This window comes from Scylla paramamosain, unplaced genomic scaffold (genome assembly GCF_035594125.1).
Source record: "Scylla paramamosain isolate STU-SP2022 unplaced genomic scaffold, ASM3559412v1 Contig87, whole genome shotgun sequence".
Taxonomy (NCBI): domain Eukaryota; kingdom Metazoa; phylum Arthropoda; class Malacostraca; order Decapoda; family Portunidae; genus Scylla; species Scylla paramamosain.
Window position 1 is genome coordinate 268,770 of NW_026973752.1, and position 23,731 is coordinate 292,500.

Sequence of the window (23,731 nt, forward strand, 5' to 3'; positions counted from 1 at the left end):
AAGTTTCTACCTAACATCCTGTGATCGGGCAAATGGTATAACTCCGCTCTCACAGCAACCGCATTACAATCTCCAAGAAACGGTATCTACAAAGAATTTCGGCGGTTGGCGGGTGGAGGTTGCTAACCCCCTCAGCGTCCTCATTGGCTGCCCGAGTGATACGTCACTGACTTGACGTCACATGCAAGGTATCCAATCCCAGGATGCTTTGTGTTATTGCAGAGGAAATCATACGGCATTGTTTACAAACTTTGATACAGCGTCACACACCCAATGTCACCACTCACCGCACGCAACTGTCCTCACGATGCTTTCATCATGGCTATTGAACCCCCTAAGAAAACAAGGAGACAATGATTCCGACACCAAGGCCTTGACCTTGGTGGAGGTGGTGTAGAATCGGGGTGCGGTGGACAGCAAAACTGACACCACAAAAGGGAGTCACGCGACATTGTTTACAAACTTTGATAAAGCAACCCCTTCTGCCCTTGGTACAGGGCTGCTCCTCCGAGACCAAGGACCACTTCCTGCTCCTTTGGCAGCGTGTCTACTCCTACCACACTGCACTTCGCTACCCACTCTCCACCCTGCTGAGCATCACATCTCTCAACCTGTCCAGACTCAGCCGTCTTCCCCTCACGGCAATTGCCTATCCTGAGGTCCAGAGGAAATTGAAGGACCTCCGACCCATGTCAAGAACAAGGGTGCTGCAGAACAGCGTCACACTGCAGGCACTGGCGAGTTAATCGGTTATTCTCATCACATTTTGGTTAGCATAGTTGCAGACTGAGCATGGTGCGATTGACACAGAAGAGGGATAGAGAGCTATATGATTGTTATTACTGTGATATTTACAAAAAACGGTGTGACGTCCTGCTGCAAGTAAGTGAAATCATGGCTTATGGTTCCAGCAGACACACAGTAAGGTATTCTTTTACTCCTTCACCAGTCTCAACATGGCTTTTCTTACCCTTCTCATCAGATACATTTTGTCATTCCAGAGTAATCTGAACCCCACATGTACCAACTGCAAATTAATTACAATAATGACAGCAATTGTTAAACGGCTACATGCACATATTTTTTAGAGAAGCAAGGTTATTTTAGATATTTTAGGTTTGTCTTTGTTAGGTTATATTATTTTGGTTTTGTTAGATTACTTTGGTAAGGTTACACCAGGTTTGATTAACATACTAATTCAGTGTAGGCCAAAAATAACAAAAAGCAAATAGTTTAGTTTCATGTGGAAAAGATAAACAGATGAAAGAGTAAAAATTTACCCATACTACCATATTTGATTCATATTTTGTCTTGACCTAATTGCTCATGGAATTTAATTAACTGATGTTTTGGGCATTGCTGAACATTGTTTTGAGTAATATGAACAAATTCCTCTGTATGACTTTCAGTTATATATTGGGAGAAAAAAAAAAGTTTCTTTCTGGTCCGCCTTTGGGACACAAACTGCTGTAATAAATTTTATTTCTTGAACATTGGTTTTACTTTGTTGAGGAAGGAGGGTTAGGTTATGGTTAGGTTAGTTAGGTTAGGTGATTGTTAGCAGTGCTTAAAACCCCTGCAGTTGTATAAAAAGAAGTTTGCTCTTGTGTATATGTTGTATTTCATTATTGGTGCTGTTACAAAATTTACCCATATAGTCAATAAACATAACCAAGAACCAACTAAGCAATGGATTATAAATAGGAGTATGTACAGTACCTCTGGCAGTCAGGTCTGAGACAGTGACCACTGCAGTGCTAGATAACATTATTGTGCTCTAATGCATTCATGATTTACACCAAGTTGATTTGGCTTTACATGTGAACTTCTAAGTGGGTGATAATTGCAACATTCATATCCATGCAGGTGGGGGCCTCCAGATGAGACAACACACACTGCTGTGGAGTTGGTCATGCTGTGGATGTTGTCTCACACAACAGTTGCAGGACTGCCATACCCTGAAAGTGATGGTGCCACACTGCATAAGTAAACTAACAAAGGGCAAATTACATTTTGTAAATTAATGCTGTTTTTAAGTGCAGTACTGTAATGTAACAATAATTGTGTTACAGCATCATCTTCCATGGGGCTGGCAGCATCATGTCCAACACTCATCTTCATGAATGTAGATATCTGCACATTTGCTCATCAACTCAGCAAAACCATGTGATAAACACAGACATGACTAGGTTGACTGCTAATTAAAAGAAAAATTTGTCAATAAAAACATCACTCAAAGAATACCAGCTTATTCTCTACCTGCAGTAATGACAGCAGTTTTTTTTTTTTTTTTTTTCCAGAAGTGTCAGGGCCTCTAGGACCACAGCCTTCCACCAGCAGTGGTGTTGAAGTCATCCAACCCTCTTCTGCTGATGTTGCTGGGTCTGCAGGGGCCTCTGGATTTGACAATGCTGTGTCATCTGCACTGGATGAGAACATCTTTGTTCAAATTATCCATGTTACAGATGACTACATGCAATGGTGAATAACATGTTAACATGTATTCAGTTGTGTCCTCCAGTACAATGAACACTGATTATACAACTCCTGCCACTAAGTCTGTTGTTCTTGCTATTTTGACCTAATTTTTTATTTTAATTAATTATTATATTTTTTTTTTTTGAGGAATACATCTCTGAGGCATATAAAGTGTTGATTCCATAAGTGCATCACACCACAAGCCTGGGTACAGTATAGCAGAAAGGTCCAAGGAGCAAATGAGGTAAAAGGACACAGCAAGATAGCATGACATGTAACTTAAAATACCACTTAATTTGTAACTTGTGGTGTAAAGTCATGTTTGCTTCTGAACTGTACTGCAGGTGGCCACTCAGACTCACTCAGAAGTTCTCTCTCAAGCACAGGAAACCCAACAGCAGATTAGTCCGAGCATGGACGAGCTGGTGATGGTGCAGCTGGCTGTACAAAACATGTCCCAGGCACTTTGACAATCTGTTGAAGTGCAGAGGAACATTGTGCATTCATTGCAGCAGCTGGTACCACTTACTGAGCACTTCATTAATGCCAGCACCACCCACCAATAATTTATAGCATTTTAATGTTTACCTTTATTAAGTTTACCTTTATTAAGTTATTAAGTTATAACACTAAGTTATGAAATTAAGTTATATTAAGTTATATTTCTTTTCTGTAGAATTAAGTTGTAGCAATTCTATCATTAACCTAGAGCAGCATGTTAATGTTAGTGCAATATAATACCAAACTTCACTGTGATACCTACAATGCTTCTGTGTTACTTAAAGTACAAAAATACGATTAGTGTTTTGTGGTGACCTGCTGGTGGCCATTTCTACAAATATGTTTATTTACTTTTTTTTTTTTTTTTCAGGATGTGAACTATACTCATATATGTTATATTTTTCTTATTCTTGCAAAGACTTTGGTAACTGGTAATATTATTTTATTTTTAAATAAATCTACAGCATTTTTTTTATCTATTTGTGTTATTCATACCTTATACTAGCAAGCCACTTAAGTGTTTGCTGAATTTAAATGGTGCACTGATCTCTTTCATTTAGTATGCTGTGATACATGGAAAACCATTATTTCACTCATTACATGATTACTGACCTCACTTCCTTACTGCATTGCTGGAAGAAGTTTTGTATGATTTCTTGCCACACAATTCTGCCTGAAGCACACTGATCCCTCTACAGCACGGCAGGGTTGGTATCAGCATGGGGCACTGCTTCATCCTCAAGAGGTGGTAGCTGTAAGCAGACTTTTGTGAGGGTCTGAGAGGTCTAGGGACTGGAACCTAACTGTTCCATTTGTTTAAAGTTTATATTGTATGAGAGGAATAGTCATGTAGTTTGACATTTAGCATTTTGATGATCTAAAACTACCCCAAACCATAATGACTTTCAAGACATCTTTGTAGGGGAAAAAAAAAAAAATCATTTTCATTAAATGATGGTACACTTCTGACAAATATTATTACCCTAACAACAAGTGTAAGAACATTCACGACTGTACTTGGTTAAATCTAATGTCCATGATACAGATATATCCTGTCAACTACCAGAAAAATAGTGACAAGTACATACGTCATCAGGAACTTGATGCAGCAGTTGTGTAGGAGCAGGCAAGCATTAATTATTTTGACACACTTGATGGGTCTGTACTGCAAGCCACCTCCACAAGAGTGCAGGCACCTGTGAAAAGTGAGATTTCATACTACAAGAGGATTCATTACTTATAAAGGAGTATATCAAGTGTTCATTTATAACTAATGTCAAGGCTTATCACACTATGTTTTCTTATGCAATACCAGTAACCAAGTGCAGTCACATGAAAATCAATAAAATACATGGTTGGGTAAACATGTGATGCAATAATGCTATATACCTGGCAATCTGGAGCAGTAGCTGAGGATCACTCCACTTGCATCACAAACAAGTTGGATGTTCAGAGGGAGTGATACCTTTTCCAGTTCAAGTAGAGGGCCTCATCCACACTTTGGCCCTTCATGGCAATGTGGCTGCCTGTGCACACAAAAGAAACTATTACATGATGATCATGTTACACAGTAGCTATATATATATATATATATATATATATATATATATATATATATATATATATATATATATATATATATATATATATATATATATATATATATATATATATATATATATATCATCCCTGCATTGGATATGCATACAGTATACATAAATTACCATCAATGGTCCCAATAACCCTTAGGAAATTTTTAATCCTGAAGAACTGGTGTGCAGTTCTCCTTTGATCAAGGTGTGTTGGAGGCATCTTGATTTCCTGCACTGACTTATTTATCACTCAACACGGTGCACACACACACTTGAAGACCCTGCTGACACTTGCTTGCATAGGTCCTGAAAGCAGATTATAAGCCATTAGTTTTCATTTTGTTTATTTATTTATCCTAAATAAGATGCATGTTTCTGCTGTAAGAGAGAGAGAGAGAGAGAGAGAGAGAGAGAGAGAGAGAGAGAGAGAGAGAGAGAGAGAGAGAGAGAGAGAGAGAGAGAGAGAGAGAGAGAGAGAGAGAGAGAGAGAGAGAGAGAGAGAGAGAGAGAGAGAGAGAAACAGCAGCAGAAATGTAATGTGATCCTTGTACATGTAATGCAGTGTTGTTTCCATGTAAACATATACAAGGATCACGTTATGGGGACATAAACCATTACGTGATAAATAAGTGGGAAAGTAGTAGTAGTAGTAGTAGGACGAGGAAAAGTAGGATGACGACGACAACGACGATGATGACCACGACGATAAGGAGGAGAAAAGGCAGAATGATGATAATAATAATGATGATAATGATAATAATGATGGTAGTAAGAAGAAGAAGAAGAAGAAGAAGAAGAAGAAGAAGAAGAAGAAGAAGAAGAAGAAGAAGAAGAAGAAGAAAAAAAAAAAAAAAAAAGAGAGAAAGAAAGATCCGGAGGAACAGAGGGAAAAAGAAGAAAAGGAGAAGCGTAAGATACGACTTCCGCCAAACGCCAAACACGAGGACTAAGGTTCAAGACAACAGTGAGGTGACCAAGACGCAAACTGACACACATGTAGTGAAGGTGACAGGACAGATAGAGAGGATGGCTGGGGCACACAGAGAGGATAACAGAAGACAGAACACCTGGAAGACTTATGTTTGGAGAAGTGGCAGGAGGAAGATGGAGAGGCAGGCCAAGAGCTGCATGGGAGGCTCAGTGGAGCAAGCAGCTGGAGGGAACACTTGCACACAACTGAACCTTCGGGCCGCACCCTATACAAACAACTTTCTTCACCTTGAAGATGATTATTGTTGTTGTTGTTGTTATTGTTGTTGTTGTAATATCCCTACAAGTTTATCAGCCTCCTGTACCTTCAAATTGTTGTTGAACATTTTAACTGATGGTCCCACATACAGCTAGGCCCTAACACTGTATACTAACAAATTTAGACCTCACACACCAACCTCAGAATTTCTTCATAATTACGCAGAATTATCATTTCTTACACATGTCCACTTAACTTACAACATCTTGTGATAGGATTATTATTATTATTTTTTTTATGACTCACATAACAATCTGGGAACATGGCTTTTACGGTTTCACTTTGTCACAAAGCGTACACAGGGATGTTTCTTCCGATACCGCACCATTCTCCTCTCTCTCTCTCTCTCTCTATATATATGGTTGAAGGCTAGTTCACCAGGATGGTCAGTGAAGGGAGAGGAAAGCCAAAGCTGGTGGTGAACATTGAAGTCTCCAAGAATGGAGATCTCTACAAAAGGGAAGAGGGTCAGAATGTGCTCCACTTTGGAAGTTAAGTAGTCAAAGAATTTCTTATAGTCAGAGGAGTTAGGTGAGAGATATACAGCACAGATAAATTTAGTTTGAGAGTGACTCTGTATTCGTAGCCAAATGGTGGAAAACTCGGAAGATTCAAGAGCGTGGGCACAAAAGCATGTTAAGGCATTGCACACATAAAGGCAACATCCAGCTTTGGATCGAAAATGAGGATAGAGAAAGTAGGAGGGAACAGAAAAGGGGCTACTGTCAGTTGTCTCAGACACCTGAGTTTCAGGGAGGAAAAGAAGAGGTTTAGAAGAGGAGAGGTGGTGTTCTACAGATTGAAAATTAGATCTTAGACTGCGAATATTGCAGAAGTTAATGAAGAGAACATTGAGGGGGGTGTCAAGACACTTAAATTAAGGTCGTCGACAGAAAGGCAGTCCAACCTGGGCACATTTATGGTCCCCTCCCCAGATGGGGACGCGGAGGCTGGTGTAGGAGTCACCATGATGATTTTGAAATTTTTGAGTGAAAGGTGTGTGTGTTTTTAGGTGCTTGTAGTTTTGTGTGGAGGAAGAGAGTTGTCTTCAGAGGGCAGGCTGTGACTGCCCCCTTGTGTTGTGAGACACAAAGGGAAACGTTCAGTGAGGTCACAGCTGGATTTAATGATAAGTTCACAGCACACCCTGAACAGTGCTTTAGACCTCACTGGGAGTAAATATCGTTTCGGCAGGTGTCTACTGCCTCCTTCTATAACTAATGTCAAGGTTTGTCACACTGTTTTCTTATGTAATACCAGTAACCAATTGCAGTCACATGAAAATCAATAAAATATATGGTTGGGTAAACATGTGATGCAATAATACTATATACCTGGGAATCTGAAGCAGTAGCTGAGGATCACTCCATTCGCATCACAAACAAGTTGGATGTTCAGAGGGAGTGATACCTTTTCCAGTTAAAGTAGAGGGCCTCGTCCACTCTTCGGGCCTTGATGGCAATGTGGGTGCCTGTGCACACAAAAGAAAGTATTAGATGATCATGTTACACAGTAGCTACATATATCTATCATTAATATATATATATATATATATATATATATATATATATATATATATATATATATATATATATATATATATATATATATATATATATATATATAGCATCCCTACACTGGATATGCACACAGTATACATAAGATATGAAAACTTTTTAATGCTTAACAAGAACTTGAGGCTGTGAGATACCTTTCACTCAAAGTAAACACCGATGAAGTGATAGACTATAACAATAGCACTAAATTTAAAACAAAATACATTATTATTAATCTTACCATCAATGGCCCCAATAACCCTTAAGAAATTTTTAATCCTGAAGAACTGGTGTGCAGTTCTCCTTTGATCAAGGTGTGTCGGAGGCATCTTGATTTCCTGCACTGACTTAACACTCAACACGGTGCACACACACACTTGAAGACCCTGCTGACACTTGCTTGAATAGGTCCTGAAAGCAGATTATAAGCCATTAGTTTTCATTTTGTTTATTTATTTATTTTGAATAAGATAAATCCTTCTGCTGTAAGAAAAAAAAAAAAAAAAAAACAAGCAGCAGAAATGCAATGTGATCCTTGTAGATGTAATGCAGTGTTGTTTCCATGAGTGCAGCCGTATCCATGCACACATTACATCTGCTGTCAAATTTTTTTGCCAGCAGTCTAGTAAATTAAGTTATCCTCAAGACAGTGTTAGAAACATGTCAGAAATAAACCTACAAGTCTAGAAATATTTGTACACATGAATAATAATGTGGTGTGTGAGGAAGGGACAGCCCCGGGGGTACTTGACGGCAGGTTTGGTAAGGTTAGCATCATCCCTCATCCCTCCTTATCAATTATGCACTCACATATTTTGGCACTATTAACTAATATTGGCACGTTCCTAACACTGGATTACAACTTTATAAACTATGGCATGCAGCAGGTTGACTTTTATGCCTTTTATCCTTGAAAGTCAGCCACACTTAAGTATTATTCACCACACTGAACATCAGTTTATTCACCTACAAAAGTTATTTATAGGATATTGTGCAATTTGTTTCAACAAAAAGTAGTGGTAATTGTTTGGAGTCCTCTCTTGTCCTTATTACACGTCTATCCTCTTCCATTCTTTCACATATACAGTACCTCTTGATAAACCTGAAACATATATGTACCCCCATCCTTCAGGGGTGTTTCACAGGTTATGCTAACTTATATTAGTGTCCTTAAGGGTGGGTCTAGCCCCTGTGGTTATGTTAGATTAGGTAATGTTTCTTATAAAAGTGTACGGTGACTAACCTAATCTCTGGGGACCTTCGCCCATCCCTTGGACTCCCTGAAGGGCAGGGGCACTTCTTCCTCGCCTTAAAGTTACGTTTTATGTGTATCTAAAGGTATATGCGAAGAATGTAAGAGAATAGACCAGTAATAAGGTCAGGGAAAGGGCTCCCTGATAATTTCCACAACAGCCAGCCCCTGTACTGAAGCATGCAACACCAGTATCATCTTACCTGCAGTGTCTCCAATGACGTTTTGGAAGGGCCCACTGGCAAACAGTCTCTGGGCCAGCAAAACCTGGGTGTGAGTTGGTAATACCTGGCTATGCCTTGTCCTTCTCTCCAGCTGAGGCTGCATCTCAAACAAGAGGATTAGTAGGTCAGCCGAGGGAAGCGATATTTGGTCATGAGCTCATTATCACTCAATGCCAAGGGGTCAAGGCGATCCTGAAACCGCCTTTCTTGCCTCAAGGCACGAACGTGGTAGTATGTTAAGAAAATATCCAATATATGCACAAGAAACGACGAAAACAATACGTAATCACAGTACACACTTGTTGGTGGGCGGGGGAATGGGGAGTGCGCACGTGTGGGACAAATCAGCCTCTTCATTTGTTTTCAGTGTTCCATGCAAGATTTCACTTTATGCATCACAAAACCATGCTTCCTTGCTGGTAAAGCTTGTAAACAATTAAAAAAAAGGTTATTTTGTGCACATAAATATTTATATAAGAGTTTTCAGGCGAGGTGGAGTTAACCTACATCACCTCAGGAGGTTGTAACTTCTTACCAACCTTGCTACTATGGCAACACGAACCTCTTATGCGTTCGTGGATACCATATGGCGGTCCGAGGTTGATAATGGGCGCTGATCGCAGTTTGTTAAAAGTAGCAACCGTTTCGTGGATCTGGCCCCTGGATGCTTAAAGGCCGGTTCACACGATCATGCTGCATGACAGGCAGCATGAAACAACTGCATGAAGCGGATGCATGATTAGAAAGAATGATCGTGTGAACCCCGTTTTTGGCATGACATGCAGCATGAACACGCGGCATGACGTATGAAGGGAAATCCTGTGAGCAAGGGGCGGAGCTGGCATGGCCTGATGTATGGCATGACCGAGTGAACGTCAGTCATGCAAATTGCGTCATTCTTGCCAGTATTTGTGAACAGTACACAAGCTCTTATCTTTGATTAATATAGTTGTTTTCTTGTTTTTCAGTGCAATGGATAAGAAAAACGAAAAAGATAATACATTAGAATTTATTTCCATGTATAGAAATCATGAATGTTTGTGGAGAGTGCAATGTAAGGATTATAGTAACAAAAACAAAAGGAATAGTGCCTTAGATGCGTTACTTGACATATACAGAAAACTAGTCCCTGGAGCATCAAAGGCAGATGTACTTAGAAAAATAAACACTCTGAGGAGTAGTTTCAGAAGAGAATTGAAGAAAATTAATGATTCAAAAAATCTGGCTCTGGTACAGATGAATTATACACACCATCTCTGTACTATTTTGACGAACTAAGGTTTGTTGCAGACCAAGATGTTCCTCGCCAAAGTACAAGCACTTTAGAGGAAGATGGAAATACAATGGTAAGTACTTCATTAGCTTACATGTTTACAGTACATTCTCTTGAAATGCAATAGCACCTTCGCCTGTGAAATATGTCATAAAGTTGTCCCGAACATTTCGAGCAATTTGAGATGCAACCCGTGCATCTCTTCCTCTTTCTAAACTAGCCATGCAATTTTCATCGCTGTTGTTATTGGGCATCATGTCATTACAATCATTATTAATATTATGAGTGGTGACTGTTTTACTTCGCAAATAGTTATGCAATGCAATTGTAGCTAGCACCACCTTCTCAATGCTGTCTAACTTGAGATTTATAGTTGAGTGGAAAATGCGAAATCTAGCGCTTAATATGCCAAACGCATTCTCAACTACTCTTCGAGCTCTTGATAGACGATAGTTAAAAGTTCTTCTGTCATCATTCAGCTCCTTTTGTGGATATGGTTTTAAAAAATCAGGGTCGCAGCGCAAATGCTTCATCTCCCACGAAAACACAAGGGAGACCGTGCTTCCCAGTGGGTGGAATGTGAAGTTCGTTGTCTTTGAGTTTTTTTTTCGAAAAGTAGTGTTATTCAATACGCCACCATCTGAAACACGGCCATTGGTACCTATGTCTGCGTACAAAAATTCATAATTGGCGTTGACCACTGCCATTAAAACTAGACTATTGTACCCTTTATAATTATAGAAGTAAGACCCTGCATCCTTTGGAGGAGTGATGTGTACTCGTACATGTTTTCCATCAACTGCGCCAAGGCAGTTTGGAAAATTCCATTTTTCTTCGAATAGGTTTCCAATGTTTGTCCACTCTTGTTCGGTTTTGGGGAACTGGAAAAAATGGGAAATAATAATAGACGTGGGAAACATTAACTGTTACAGACTCTTGAAAGTCTTTGTTATTCAGCATATTACATATAAATAATTTGAATGATATGTTTCGCACTTAACACGTGATGAACCTTTTCTTTACCAGAAAACAACAGACCTTGTATCGCAAGACACTGAACCAGGTCATGCTGACGACTTGGATACTGATGTTACCTCGCCACAAAGCAGCACATCAGTTCAAACACCAACTCCGAACAAAAGACCGAGACCCACAAAGAAAAATGATGTGACGCATGACATCCTACAGAGAGTGGCCGAAAACTTGCAGCGTCCAGAGTCGTCAATGAGTATTTTTGGTAAATATGTAGGTTCAAAACTGGACGAGTTCGACCCTAAAACAAGTAGGGTAGCACGTCGCTTAATTAATGAGGTTCTAGACGCTGCAGAAGGAGGAGAGCTTAGTAGCAATGTAAGCCTAAACTTTAATAATGTAACATTTAAGCCTTCAGATATTGTTTAAATTGTTTCAAACCAAGTTACGTCACCTCATGTTATGATACAATCCCAACAATACTCCAATTACAATGATGCCCCCCCAAATCCGAGGGTCAACATCCATTAGTGAACCTCCCCTTACCCCAAATGTAGGCAATGATCCACAAAATTTAGGTTGTTATTTCGCGAATTTCACTCCTCTTTGAAGATGTTTTTCAGAAAAGACTTGTTTCATTTGTATTTATGATGATATACATGTCCGTGCTTAAAGGATATTTTTCTAAAAGTAGCTTTGCAGATTTATTATGTTTTTGCAACATGTACTTATTTACATCAATAATGTAAAGTGAAGGAACTCAATTTGGTTATTTTTGAAGGATACTTTTCTAAAAGTAGCATTGCAGATTTATTATGTTTTTGCAACATGTACTTATTTACATAAATAATGTATATTAAATGAAGTAAATTATGTTTTTGGTTAAAACGAAGTGTTTCACAGTGCCTTTACAGGAAATATATAAGGTATTTCTCATAAGCAATGACTAATCATTAATTCAAATGTTTATTGAAATAAACGTTGACTTACCTGTAAAAATTCACCTCTCAGGACGTGGAATATTGCGTTGCATGTTTCAGGGATGATTTCTGATAATGTTGAGGTGCCCATTCGTGCGGAGTATCGTAAATCTTTCAGAGAACGTCCTGTTGCCAGGAACCGTAGTGTCGCACTTAAACGTTCATGGGGAGTAATGGCTTCCCTCATGTTAGTATTTTCACGTTTGATATAAGGTGACACAAGTTCCAACAAATTGTTATAGGTACCTTCATCCATTCTGAGGTAGTTCCTCCAGTCGTCTGTCTCACACTGCAATTCATTCATTAAGTTTGTGTGCGAATGTTCTTTTCGGGCAATCCATGCCTTGACCCATCTCCTTTTCCGTTGGCGTGAAGAATTTTTTTTCTCTCTTAAAATTATTGCCAAACCAAGCGCAATTGCATCATCACGAGAAAGAGACATTGTGCCGCAACCACCGCTAGATCTTGCACTCAATGACGATAGGTGTGATTCGTCCGAACGCGCTTCATGCATCTACTTCATGCAGTTGTTTCATGCTGACTGTCATGCAGCATGATCGTGTGAACCGGCCTTAAGAGAGAGAGAGAGAGAGAGAGAGAGAGAGAGAGAGAGAGAGAGAGAGAGAGAGAGAGAGAGGGAGAGAGAGAGAGAGAGAGAGAGAGAGGGAGAAGGTGATGGGGAGAGTAAGAGGGGAAGGTGAGAATGTCAGTCAGGTGATGTTTAGGTAAATGGAAGGTGATAGGGAAAGATTACGGTGTTTGTGAAAAGAAAGATAAGAAAAAGTGAGAGAGAGAGAGAGAGAGAGAGAGAGAGAGAGAGAGAGAGAGAGAGAGAGAGAGAGGAGAGAGAGAGAGAGAGAGAGAGAGAGAGATGACAGGTTATGTCAAGGAAATATGGAAGAGAAATGACGAAGAGTGAAGGAAATTTGAGCGACACACAACAAATGTACGAGGGAAAATATAAAAGAAGAAATGAGGAAGAGAAAAAAATGAAGAACTATATAAAAAAAAAAAAAAAAAACAGACGAGAAATAAGTGAGAAAGAAAAGAAGTGAGGGAAAGATGTAATATTAAGGCGAACACACACACACACACACACATCAGACAAACCAACAAGAATTGAATGAACCGTCACCATCAACATCATCATCATCAGCACATTATCACAGCACAGCCCATCACAGTCGCATCACCTTCAAATCACCACCTCCCCCTTTCTCCTCCTCCCTCTCCCTCCCCTCTACTCTCCCCACCTTCAATTTTCGAGAGAGAGAGAGAGAGAGAGAGAGAGAGAGAGAGAGGAGAGGAGAGAGAGAGAGAGAGGAGAGAGAGAGAGAGAGAGAGAGAGAGAGAGAGAGAGAGAGAGAGTTAGAGAGAGAGAGAGAGAGAGAGAGAGAGAGAGAGAGAGAGATCGTATCAGTATGTTTCCCCCCAACCCCCCGACAAAATTACCCAGGTGAAGAAAAAATGGGAAACAAAAACAAGGGTCAGCTGGAGGAAAAGGGAGGAAAAGGGAGGAAAGGTAAGGGGAATAGGAGAAGGGAAGAAGGGAGTAGGAATGGTGAAAGAGGGAGGGGGGGACAGGAAAGGGCTCACATATTAGTTTCCTGCTGTCATGGTGATTCTCTCTCTCTCTCTCTCTCTCTCTCTCTCTCTCTCTCTCTCTCTCTTCTCTCTCTCTCTCTCTCTCTCTCTCTCTCTCTCTCTCTCTCTCTCTCCTTGCAAACTTAATGGACTGTCATAGCATCATTAGCACTCAAAGGATTAACAGGTAAAATATATAAATTCTATCTTTCTTTTCTTCTCTCTCTATTAACCCAAACATTTTTTTTTTTGCAATAGTATCCAGAATTACCAAAGAATACCCATACCAATAAAATATATAAACTTTGTAATGAATCAACCTTTCCCCCTTGAGTAATTACAAACGTGACAAAAGCCAATCACACACCAAACAACACAAGATAAAGAGTTGTGATTGGTCTTCCCTCTGAGTGTTACCACCTCCAGGCAAGACGAGACCAGACCCAGGCCCGCAGGAAGCAACACAAGGCACTGTCAAGGCAGGCTACACACACCACTGAATCACGCAGCTACGGACGTACTGCACCAGCCAATCAGCGCTCACTTTACAAACACTCCTTGCATCGTATCCTCCCTCCTGCGTTTCTAATTCGACTCTACTTTCCTCCATTCCTCTAACCTGTTTCCTCCCTCTCTCTCCCTCCCTTCACCCTTCAGTTTCCTTTCTTTCCCTCTCCATGTCTTTTTTTTTTTTTTCTCTCTCTCTCCTTCTTCCTAACTTTTCCTCCTCTTTCCAGTTTCCTATCCCCTCCATCTTTCCCTCTCTTCTCTCCTCTCTTTTCTCCTCACCTACCTCTCCTCTGAATACACGAAAGAAGTGAGAATGAAAAGAGAAGAAAAGAAAGGAGAGGAAGGGGAGAGAAATATTGGACTAAGAGGAGGTGGAGGAGGAAGAGGAGGAGGAGGAAATGAAGGAAAGAGGGAAGGAAAGAGAGCAGAGAGGGAGAAGAGGGAGAAAAATGTGAGATGGAGGTAGAGGAGAGATAGGAGAAAGAGAAGGAGATAGAGGAGGAGTAGGAGGGAAAGGAAATCAGAGAGAAGAGACGAAGAAGAATGAAGAGGGAAGAAAGAAATAAGTAGGAGAGAGAGAGGGAGGGGAAGGGAAGGGAAGAGAAGAAAAGTGAGGAGGAGGAGGAGAAAGAGGTGTAGGAGGAAGGAGGAGAAAAGAAGAGAAAATGGAAGAGAGAGGAAAGTAACACGTAGGAGAAAGAGAGAAAGGTAAAACAGAGAAGGAAGGAAGGAGGAGGAGGAGGAGGAGGAAGTAGGAAAAGGAAGGTGGAAGAAAAGGAAAGCAGAGAGAGAAGAGAAGAAGAAAGAAATACGTAGGAGAGAGAGAAGTGTAGAACAGAGATGGGAGGAGGAGGAAGAGGAGAAACAAGAGAAGGAGGAGGAGGATGAGGGAACAGGTCGCCTTGCTTCACTTACCTGCATAATTAATAAGATGCAAATTTGCGAGCAGTGATAAGTAAGGTTGACACAGGAGACAAAACCCTTCCACACCTGCAACAATTAGGCCTCCTCTCCCTAACACTCGGAGAGCCTACTGCAATTCCGCTGGAGAAGGAGAGGCTGGCTGAATCTCACTCACTTTCAATCTCTCTCTCTCTCTCTCTCTCTCTCTCTCTCTCTCTCTCTCTCTCTCTCTCTCTTACTCTGTGATTTAATTGCTTGTTTATATTGTAAGTGTTTGTTGTTGTTGTTGTTATTGTTGTTGTTGTGGGTGTAGTTAAGGGTAAAAATTTAGGTTTTGTAAGTGACTGCAGGTTGTGACGTTAAAAACCTGTTTGTTGTTGTTGTTGTTGTTGTTGTTGTTGTTGTTTTGTGCGAGTGTTTTCTTTTGTTTTACGTTGACTGGTATTTTCGGAAGGTTGTTTTTATTAATTTATTTATTTTTAACTATTATTATTGTTATTTATTTATTTATTTTGTGTGTGTGTGTGTGTGTGTGTGTGTGTGTGTGTGTGTGTGTGTGTGTGTGTGTGTGTGTGTGTGTGTGTGTGTGTGTGTGTGTGTGTGCTTGCTTCCGAGGGTTCTTATTGAAAAAGAAATGTATTACCTCCTTTGTGTGTTTTACTTCTTTTCTGTTCTTTAAGTAACGTGTTTTTCTTCTTTATTACATTAATGGAGTGAGTTCTGTTTTCTCTTCTTTAAGTAACGTGTTTTTTTTCTTTATTACATTAATGGAGTGAGTTTTGTTTTCTGTTCTTTAAGTAACGTGTTTTTTCTTCTTTATTACATTAATGGAGTGAGTTCTGTTTTCTGTTCTTTAAGTAACGTGTTTTTCTTCTTTATATGTTAAAGGAATGAGCTCCGGTTATCTTTATTCACGTATCCATTTTATTTCCTTTCTTAGTCGCGTTTTCTGTTACGCTGCACCTCCACGTATTTTCCTTCCCAAGTCAAGTGTTTCTTTGTTACTGTTTTGTAACTGTCACCCCACCAGCTCCAGCCATCACCTCGCCACCATCTCCCGAGCCATCACCTCATCAGTACCTCCCCCACTTATCGCCCCCAAAGTAACCCCAGTACCTTCCAGGTCATCACCCCCCAGTCACCCTCCCACTCATCCCAGTCGCCCCCACTCACCTACCTACAACAATACACCCTAATATCCCTTTAGCAGCCACCCCTTCATCCCATTACCCTTTCTTCAGCCCTTCACCCCTTCCCTCAGCACACCCAGCAGCCTGCCCACCCTCCATTAAACCATCAATCTGCCATCCTATTGCCCCATTGACCCAGCGCCGCCCATGTCCACCTCAGCCCCCCAGTCATTACCGCCCTTCTTGCAGCCCCCCACAGTCCCAAAACGCCTATGTTTCCTCCCCTCCCCCACACCCACGCCCACGCCCCACTAAGCAGCACGGACCCATAACTAACGAACCGCCCACTTGGAACCAACTGCCTTATTCCTCAACTCTAAAATCAAAGCCTAGTGCCCTTGTCTTCTCCTCCTCCTCCTCCCCCCCCCCTTCCCCTTCTCGCCCTCGTCTCGTCACACCACACAACACCGCACACCCACCACCCAACATCCTAAACTTATCTGCCCCTCCTCCTCCTCCTCCTCCTCCTCCTCCCCAAATATCCCTACACGGCTCCATCTTCCTCTAAACTTGTACACCTGACTTCTCTTCCCCCTTTCCCCAAATTACTCCTCCTCCTCCTTCTCCTCCTCCTCCCCACCGTACTTTCTTCTTTTTCTCCTCTTCCTTTGCTCTCCGTGCTATATTCTCCATGTCGTTTTCCTCCTCCCTCCTCCTCCTCCTCTTCTTCCTCTTCTCCTTGAGTTCTCATCTTGTATCGTTTCCCTCCTCCTCCTCTTCCTAATTCATATTCTGCTCCTCCTTCTCACCACCACCATCTCCCTCCTCCTCCTCCTCCTCCTATCTTCTTACTCCTCTCTAACTTTGTCCTCTTCCTCCTCCTCCTCCTTTTCCTTCTGGAGCAGCAGTTAGGAATCATCACATCACCATCATCACCACTATCAATCATCACCACCATCACCATTCCACCATCACCCGTCACCATACCTGATCACTACCACCATCACTACCACAACCAGTCACCATCATCACCACTACGAGTCCCTATATCACCACTACTATCTGTCATCACATCAACACCACCACCATCACCACCACAACCAGCCACCACATCACCACCACCACCACTGATCACCATCACCCACTTAGAGGCGCCGCTGGGCACACCGTGCATCACACAAATATCAAATGCTCTCAACACTTCTTCCATTAACACACACACACACACACACACACACACACACACTCACTCCTGACAAGAGCTTCTGTACATTACAAGCACCCCAGCCGTCCATCACTCCTACCCCCCACGCCCCCCCCACGCCCAAGGGTTTAAAACTCTCACTACTGCCACTCGCTTCTCACCGCTCTGCCTCGCCTCTCACTCGCTCTAAAGACGTGACGGTTCGGTGCTAAGATGGCTATACTTTCTCACCGCCCCCCATGCTGCGCCACCGTGACTAAGTACAATATGCGTCACAATGAGGAATTAAACTACACTATGATCGTCTCTCTCTCTCTCTCTCTCTCTCTCTTTCTCTCTCTCTCTCTCTCTCTCTCTCTCTCTCTCTCTCTCATTTCACGCTAATCTTACGTACGTGACGAGCCCACAGTAGATAAAGCAGACCTACAGGCACCTCTACACAGCGTCAGTCTCATCTACTCTGACACCACACGTCACAAATTAAGAAAAACTAACACCACGTGACTGGCACTCTCACCCCTCATCAACTTTTCAACGCTCTTACTCTCCTCTCACTCACCTTAGACATGTGACGTTGATAAAGTTGATGAAGCAGACCTAAACGTACCTCCACACAGCGTCACACTCACGCACGCACTCACTCTCACACCACACGTCACAAAATACGAAAATTTTAAGCCACGCAACCGACGCTCATTACCTCACTCAATTTCTCTACACACTCACTCTGCTCTCACTCACCTTAATAATATGAAGCTGCAACACACCTTCACGCACCTCCGCACGCCGTCACGCTCACGCACAGTCACTTTACGCGTCACAAAATGGAATAAAGGCAAGCAACATCACTCGCCTCCTGTGCCCGCGGCCGCCCTCAGTAATCGGTGCGTCACGTGACCCTGCGCGCGTGGCTGTCCTAATGACCACAGGTGAGCGCTAAACACACAGCACTCGTGGTGATGGGACAGGTAAGCGCACTGCAATAGATCGATGACAATGCGTGTGTGTTGATGTGTTGTCTTGTTTTACTTCCTGGATTAAATATTACCGTTGGTTTTGTTATCATTATTATTCTTTGATGACTTGTACCGCTGGTTCTCCCTCCCTCGTCCCCTCGTTCACATCCTTCCCTCTTTCATTGTTTTATTCATTTTCCACGTGTTAGGTCAGATTTTCTCCTCTTCCACTCATATTTTCCTCCATCCTTAAGTCTGCTCCTTCTTTCCTCCCTCCCCGTTCCCTCCACCTGAGCTTCCTTCCTCTTCCTTCTCTCCACCTATCCTTCCTTCCTTCCCTCCTTCCCTCCACCTCCCCAATAGTTTCGTTAATTTTTCACGTGGTATTTAAAAATTTCCTCTCTTCCTCTGATGTTTCTCTCCTCCTCTCCACCTGTTCCCTCCCGCCCCCCCCTCCTTCCCTCCACCTATCCCTTCCTCCCTCCCTTCTTTCCTCCACTTTTCTCATTGTTTTGTTAACTATCCATGTGGTATTTTGATAACGTCCTCTTACTCTTCCTCCTCCCTCCTTCCCTCCACCTATACCTCCCTCCTTCCTCCTTTTCTCCACATGTTCCTCCCTCCTTCCTTGTTCTCTTCACCTATTCCTGCTTCCTACTTCTCTCTATTTTTCCGTCTCTCTCGAGACGTGACGGGGGAAGGACGTGCGCCGCTCTTGCTCCTCGCTTGGAAGCGGGTGTCAGTGAGGCAGTAACTCCACTACACGACGTAAAGCAAGGCAGAAACTCCACTACACGACATAAAGCAAGGTAGTAACTCCACTACACGACATAAAGCAAGGCAGTAACTCCACTACACGACATAAAGCAAGGCAGAAACTCCACTACACGACATAAAGCAAGGCAGTAACTCCACTACACGACATAAAGCAAGGCAGTAACTCCACTACACGACATAAAGCAAGGCAGTAACTCCACTACACGACATAAAGCAAGGCAGAAACTCCACTACACGACATAAAGCAAGGCAGTAACTTCACTACACGACATAAAGCAGGACAGTAACTCCACTACACGATATAAAGCAAGGCAGTAACTACACTACATAACATAAAGCGAGGCAGTAACTCCACTACACGACATAAAACAAGGGCGTAACTCCACTACACGACATAAAGCAAGGCAGTAACTCCACTACACGACATAAAGCAAGGCAGTAACTCCACTACACAACATAAAGGAAGGCTACACACCACCACACAGCGTCAAGCAAGGTCGCAAACCCACCACATAAAGGCCACCACATAAAGCACCACATCACATAAAGCAAGCTGTCACTCTGCTACGTAGTAAGAAGACGAGCTCCTAACACTTAAGCCCCAGCACCTAGGTCATAAAGTGCGTAACAAAGTGAACATGACAACCTATGAAGATCCAGCTCCTGTTAGAGCGTTGGCTCCAACAGATATAAATAAAATGACAAACCCACAACTAAAGAGAGCGCTTGCAACTCTACTAACAGCTGATGCCTCTACACAACCATCTAATAATGATCTATTGGAGGAAATAAGAAGCTTAAAAGAGGAAGTGAAAGGCATGGCCAGCATTAAACAAGAAGTGGAGCAGTTGTCTGATAAGTTGGACCAAGCATTCCAGATTATTTCACAACAAGTTATTTTTAGAATCTTTGGACAACAAGGAGAGGAAGAGAAATTTAGTTATTACTGGGTTGACAGAAGAGAGCGATGTAACAGGGTGCAACGATGCTGAGAAAGTACGCAATGTGATAGCAGCGACTGGATATCAGCAAAACGTTGATCCTGCAGCGTGGGAAATCAAACGACTCGGAAAAGAGGACCAGCGTAGGAAACGACCGCTTCTTGTCGTGGTGGGAGACGGAAATCAACGTAATGAGATCGTGAGGATGGCAAAGAACTTGAAATCAGTTGAAGGACCTCTCTCTTCTGTGTATGTCAAGAAGGATGTCCACCCGGCAGTGAGAAAGGAGATGGCGCGGTTGAGGCAACGTGAAAGAGAAGAAAAAGAAAAGCCAGGAAAATGTGGGTGTGTCTATTAGTTATGATTGGAAAAGACGTGTGTTGTTAAGGGATGGCAATGTAATCGATAAGTTTTCACCATATTTTTTCTGAATACAAAGAAAAATACCAGTGTGTTGAAATTATGTTCATGGAATGTATGTGGAGTAAGGGAAAAATTGAATGATCCGGAAATTCTTAAGTTCTTAATGCAATATGATCTGGTTTGGCTGTTAGAGGTTAAAAGTGCGTATGAAAAAAGCGTACCTGGTTTCTATATGTATAACAATAAGTCAAGAGTAGGCTGTAACAGAGGTGGTGTTATGTTGCTCATCAAATGTGCGTTGATGCAATATGTGACCAATGTAAACATGGAGGAAGATGACATGATATGGGTAAATTTATCGGTGTGTAAAGATGTGAAATTCGGTGGTGTTTATATACCTCCAGAAGACTCACTATATTGCGAAGCTTCACCGTTTCGAGCGTTAAGTGAGATGTGTTTGAACACTCGTGACGTAGTTGTTTTAGGTGATTTTAATGCACGAGTTGGATCACATGTGTTGTCGTGTGGTGATGGAAGTGTCTATAGATATGATGGTGTGAAGGATCCGGTAGTGAATAGTCACGGGCGTATGTTGCGTAACATGTGTAGAAGTAACAATATGGTTGTGATGAATCACCTGAACAGAAAAGGAACTACCTTAGGAGGTGACTTATCTTTTAGAAGAGGATCAAGATGGACATCGGAGATTGACTTGTGCGTGGTTACTTCCGATTGCGTAAGATTTGTCAGTTCGGTCGAGGTAAACAAGTCAGTTAAAGGTTCCGACCACGCCCCAATTTGCGTAGATCTCGCTACTAAAGAAATGACTCAAGTTTCCCCGACAGAGCTGTTAGAACGAGCTAAAGGTTTGGGTGAGTCATACCGAAGAATACGTGCAAACGAGTCGATGTGGAAAAGTCCAAGATATGACACCGTAAACTTACATGATTTCAGTACCGAATTGCTAAGTCTCGATCCACCGAATCCGGACGCTGTTAGTATTGAAAATATTTCTGAAGCCTTCAGATCGAGCAGTGAAATTATTCATGAAGCTGCTCGTAGGAACAGATGTGGACGTCTCGACCAGCAGGAAGAAACGTGGGACGGAACGTTGCCGCGCTGGAGAAGGATATTAGAAACAAATGATGCTAAGTTCATATGGAAGGCCATTAACTGGTCAGGGAATATTGATACGCACGAACACAGACAACCTGAAGACGATCAACTAAAGACCCATTTCGAGAGCTTGTTAAATAATGAGTGTCACACTAATAGTATTCGCACTGTATGTATAGATGACTCGACTCCAACGATACCCGTATTAGACGAACCTTTCACTGTACAAGAATTAGATAAAGTACTCAAGGATGTGAATGTTAGAAAAAGTTATGTTGGTATTTGTCCAGGAATTATGAGAGCTTTACCTGTTGACTGGATCATGTTCTTTTTACATATGTTTAACGTTGTTTTTCTTAATGTGTGTTATCCAGTTTCATGGAGTTGTAGCAAACTTTTTGTACTCTTCAAAGGAGGTAAAGACAGACTTGAATGTGGAAACTACAGAGGCATATCCATTATGAATACATTGGCAAAATTGTATGATTACTTAATTTTGAACAGATTAAAACTATGGACAAGTATTGATAAATGTCAAGCAGGTGCTCAAAGTGGTCGAGGATGTGTCGAACAAATAATGACGTTAAGATTATTATGTGACCTGGCTAATTATAAGAAAAAGAAGCTGTATATGTTATTCATAGATTACAGCAAAGCATATGATAGAGTGCCTCGAGGTAAATTGCTTGAATTGCTTAAATCACGTGGTTGTGGTAAGGTTATGTTGCGTGCTATACAAGCTATGTATTCCTGTACTCAAAGTGTGTTACGTTCTGTAACTATTGATGCCACTGTTGGAGTCCGCCAAGGATCTCCATCGAGTTGTCTCTCATTCACCATATACATGGATGAGGTGGTTAGGATGATAAACAGGTGTGTAGATACAGATGGATTCTTGGGGAAACTACATACGCTCCTTCTTATGGATGACATGGTAATACTAGCTACTTCTAAAGAAATGTGTGTGAGAAAGTTAACCGCAGTGTTGGATTATTGCCAAGAATATGGAATGGTACTTAATGAAAAGAAAACAAAACTTATGGTAGTGCGAGGTACAGATGAAGACAGATTGCCGTTAACTGTTCGTAACATCAAGATAGACTGTGTTCATAAGTATCTTTACCTTGGGGCATGGATTTGTGATGATGCAAAGATGAACACAGTATTGGACCTTCACGAAACCGTGAATGAGATGCAACTCAATAAATTTGCAATTTTTTGTGCAGCAAATAACATTATGCCATATACATACAAGCGCAAAGTATTTGATGCTGCTGTCACTTCTGCCCTTCTTTATAGCTCAGAAACATGGTTGACAAATAATCCTAGAAAGATAATTGTTCAATACAATAGAGCAGTAAAGAACTTGCTAGGGGTAAGGAAATTTACAAGCCCCGACATGTGTCTTATTGAATCAGGTATTCCACCTGTACTTGATGTCATAGCAAAAAGGAGAAGGAAATTTCTAGAATCAAAGTTAAGGGAACCGAACGTTGAAGAACCATTCTACGAGTATGTTGCATTTGAGTTGTGCAGAGTAGCTAATACTCCAGGGTATCAATTTGTGATGAAGGCACTACAGTATAGAGATAACGTAAATCCACTGGATATAGTCAAAATAAAAATTAGAGAAAAACCCGAGACGGCATCTAAGTATGTGGCGTACAGATCAGTAATTAACCCTGAACTATCAGTACATCCAGTTTATGTCAGCAATGAGTTTGTCCCGGACTACAAAAGGCAGGCCCTTACGAGGCTTCGATTAATGTCACATGATTTAAAAATTGAGACAGGTAGAAGGAATGGAATACCAGCAGAGTTGCGACTGTGTATGTGTGATAGTAATGCAGTACAAGATGAGTCTCATGTTTTGTTAAATTGTTCTTTGTCAAGGGACTGTAGGGCTAGATATAATATGTTGGATTTTAGTAGTTTTACCAGTTTAATGAAGTATAAGGGTAAATTAGGTACTTTATGTGATTATGTTTACGATGTGTTAAAGCTTTATGGCTAAAATGTTCTTGTTTTTTTTTTTTAAAAGAAAGGGAGTTTGAATTTTTTATTAGGCACTTTATGTGATTATGTTTGCGATGTGTTAAAGCTTTACGGCTAAAATGTTCTTGTTTTTTTTTAAAAGAAAGGGAGTTTGAATTTTTTAGGAGTTAAGTTT

The 23,731-nt window shown here is 41.4% G+C and overlaps 3 long non-coding RNA genes across 6 annotated transcripts in view; 1 reads left to right on the plus strand and 2 right to left on the minus strand.

Moving 5' to 3' along the window:
- Positions 1–23,731, minus strand: part of LOC135098847 (uncharacterized) — a 109,178-nt gene that overhangs the window by 40,114 nt on the left and 45,333 nt on the right. The window lies entirely within an intron of this gene.
- Positions 1,598–9,646, minus strand: LOC135098844 (uncharacterized). 4 transcript variants are annotated; one of them, XR_010267430.1, is made up of 10 exons: positions 9,415–9,644; positions 9,152–9,277; positions 8,832–8,949; positions 7,618–7,787; positions 7,155–7,291; positions 4,704–4,877; positions 4,369–4,505; positions 4,068–4,175; positions 3,592–3,731; positions 2,705–2,952 (listed from the first exon to the last, which is right to left on the minus strand). It is a non-coding gene; the product is annotated as an uncharacterized LOC135098844 (long non-coding RNA). The 4 variants fall into 4 exon arrangements; XR_010267427.1 differs by adding an exon at positions 1,598–2,420 and having other exon boundaries at positions 2,841–2,952; positions 8,832–9,642; XR_010267429.1 differs by having other exon boundaries at positions 2,702–2,952; positions 8,832–9,277; positions 9,415–9,646.
- LOC135098846 (uncharacterized) lies at positions 9,684–11,985 on the plus strand. The gene is made up of 2 exons (XR_010267431.1): positions 9,684–10,198; positions 11,152–11,985. It is a non-coding gene; the product is annotated as an uncharacterized LOC135098846 (long non-coding RNA).